We start from the raw sequence: 3,418 nt of genomic DNA, 5'->3' as shown, positions 1-3,418 counted from the left end.
CACACAGTCAAAGGCTTTGGCATAGTCAATAAAGCAGAAATAGATGTTTTTCTGGAACTCTCTTGCTTTTTTGATGATCCATTGGATGTTGGCAATTTGGTCTCTGGTTCCTCTGCCTGTCCTAAAACCCACTTGAACATCTGGAAGTTCAGTGTTCATGTATTTCTGAAGCCTGGCTTGGAGAATTTTGAGCATTACTTTACTACCCTGTGAGATGAGTGCAATTGTGTGGTATATATATAATATAAACCATAGTAAAAGCTTTGATTTCAATATATCCTTCAGATGATATGTTCTACAGAAAGATTCACCTGTCTCCAGATTTTCCAGTTAGACTAAGAACTTCTTAAGCACATGGTTTATACCATTTTTATTTTTGCATCTCTTGAATAAGATAATTGAATACTTCGTAAATGAGAAGAAAATGCAGTCATGCTATCTTCACCTTTATCCTGTATATTTTCATTTGTGGTCAAATAAATAGCATTGCTAAATTACATGCTCACAAGGTTTCTATAAAATATTACTTTCCAACACCTGGACCTCACATTTTGCACTGACTTTATGACAACTCATTATGATATGTTGTCCAAGTGATTTTTCTCCCTGTGCCTTATAATTTAATCACTTTATTCTGGGTATTAAAGTCTTTTTAACAAGCATTCACTGAATAGTAATTTAGGGGGAAAGCACTTACAAAAACACCATTCAGACTGAAATGGTAACACAGAAACATCATAGTGTATGAATTATATAATCATTTTATACCTTTATTAATTGTTCTATTGACCCAATTGAAAAAAAAATGGTGATCCACAATGCAAAAATCTCTTGACAATCCAAAGCCATCAGTTCAAAATAACTCAAACTGATGAAACAGCATTGTGAAAATCCCAAGACTCTAATGAGTATAAATTCATATAAGTTACTATTTCTCAGGAGATTTCTCTTGCAATAACATTGCAATTATTTTTTTCAGAGTGTGCTGAAAAATGCTTTAGGGATAAAAGCTCCAAATTATAAGGTGGGTATAAATCATTCTTAGCAAACACATCACTTGGGCTACTTAAATCTCTGAGAGAATCTTTCCTTTGGTCAGGTAGGAATGAAAATTCTGACTTCTGTACTTGCACTTTCTCTTACTGTTTCAGTTTTGGATCTTTAGCCAGTAGGAGTCAGATGACAACAAAAGCAGTTTTGAAACCTATCTTAATTTCTTAGCTAGTTAAAATGAGTCACTGTGCATAAATTTCTTATTTAGGTTGGTCTGTGTTTACACTCCTCATTCTACAAATAACATTATTTTCATTCATTCAGTAATTTAACACACATCAAATAACCATATTACAGTGAGCACTTGACAATCATATGTCTTTTTAGAATAATATCTGTTGAAAGAATATCCCCCCACCCTCAAAAAAAAAAAACTGTATGAAATAATTTAAGAGAGAGACAGATTCAACAGGAATTATACTCATTGTAGCAAAAAAATAAAACTGATTTAAAAAATACATAGATAAAGTCTGATATTGAATAGGTGAGGACTCTGAAGTCCCTGGGAGAAAGTCATCTATAGCAAGATAAAAAGATTATTTTATAAATGAAGACTCAAGAGAGATTTACTGATATAGCATTGGGTAGTATGAAACCACTGTGTGTACTGTAATCAGATAATTCACTTTGTCCTTACATTGTGAGATATTGGACTGGAAAGACATAGGAGGGAGAAGAGCTGGGTTTATTATGGCACAGCAGACAAGGGCGGCTCCCCTTGGGAAGTTTATATTCACTTGAGATGCATGAGTCCATCAACTACATGACTCATCTGTCTTCTTCATTTACTATCTTAAAATAGCATTACTTGCTAAGCTATTCTTAGAGACTTATCTCTGTCTTTATGACAAGTTGAGATAGTTTCTAGACTGAAACTGAATTTCAATAACTCACTTCCACTTTCTGTTGTCCTTTTCCGGGCTTCAGTATACCCTAGTCTCCTACTCATTTCATCTTAAATGGCCACAAAGTTGTAGATTTGGGTACTTAAATTTTTTAGCAAATGTGACAACAGTTCAAAATTAGTCTGCTACACTATTTTCAATGGACCCGGAAGAGGGCAAACTTTTCTCCTATAAGCATTTCAATGAGTAGTATTCCAGGTAATAGTGTCACTTGAAGAGGTGAGTTTTGTACTTTCAGTGATTGATGTTTTTCTTGTTGTGATTTGTTTTTCTTGGAGAGGGAGAAGAGGAAATTCTTGGAACTCCAAGATTCTACCAAATATTTACTATGTTTATCAATTTACCATAAATAGCACTTCTGGTTTTTGGATCAATAATTCCTACTAAATTGCAAGTAAAGCTTTTTTTCTCACACCTGTGCATAGCAAAGTATAAACATATATGAATATCAATATCTTTGTGAATCAAGTTCATTAGGATAAACAAATCTATATTTTCTCTGTTACCTAGCTTATTCTGGTTTGTTCCAATCCAGAGGAAAGCAGTTTGACATTATTGAGCCAGTGAAACCTAATGTGGAGTTTATTTCAGTTATATTTCTTGAGAAAAGAAAAGTAACCTAGACTTTCAAAAAATGATAACTATCTACCTTGACTACTAATGACCCAGAATTTCAAACTGGACATTTAAAAAAAAAAAAAAAGTATATCAATGTCCCATGAGAAAACCATTTTTAGAAGGGTGTCTAGTTCCTTGCCTTACCGAAGCTTACTTAATGTTTGTGTGTGATATTTCTCCAACAGAGAGCAAAATATTCATGGTTATTTTAAAACGAGTTCAGCAATGACTCCAATAATTTTTCCCCAAACTTTAAACTTTTTATTTTATATTGAAGTATAGCTGATACAATAATTTAATACAAATTACTTAGTATTCCATATCAGAAAAGGAGTTAAAAATGAGAGTTGTGGAGGATAAATTTAGTTACTACTTTGATAAGTATCAAATAAACAATATTTCTAACCATAGGAAATACCGGGTGCAGAAAAATTAAATGGAAGGCTATCAAAAGTCATTCTCATAGCCATTGGACATGAGTCTTTGACATATCTCAAGCTCTATAACCATTTGCTTATGGAAACAGAACGAATCTTCAATTGAATTTCTATTAAAAATTCATATATTTTCAGTGGGAAAAAAAAACGCTTTAAATTTTCAGTGGGAAAAAAAAAAGGCTTTAACTCTAAAGCAATGCCTGAATTTATCAAAAATCTTTAATACCATTTATATTTGCAAGATGCACATTTAGGTTTTCAAAGAATTTTTAACTAAGATGTTGAGAATTATGTTTTCCAGTTACCACAGGCCATTAAAGTGTGAGTTAGATCAAAAACGTAATTAGAGCTCTCTTGTGGAGAAGGCGATGGCATCCCACTCCAGTACTCTTGCCTGGAAAATCC

Source organism: Bison bison, unplaced genomic scaffold (assembly GCF_000754665.1).
Source record: "Bison bison bison isolate TAMUID 2011002044 unplaced genomic scaffold, Bison_UMD1.0 scf7180017461828, whole genome shotgun sequence".
NCBI classification, from domain to species: domain Eukaryota; kingdom Metazoa; phylum Chordata; class Mammalia; order Artiodactyla; family Bovidae; genus Bison; species Bison bison.
The sequence above is the reverse complement of the archived record's forward strand: the minus strand, read 5'-3'. Positions refer to the sequence as shown.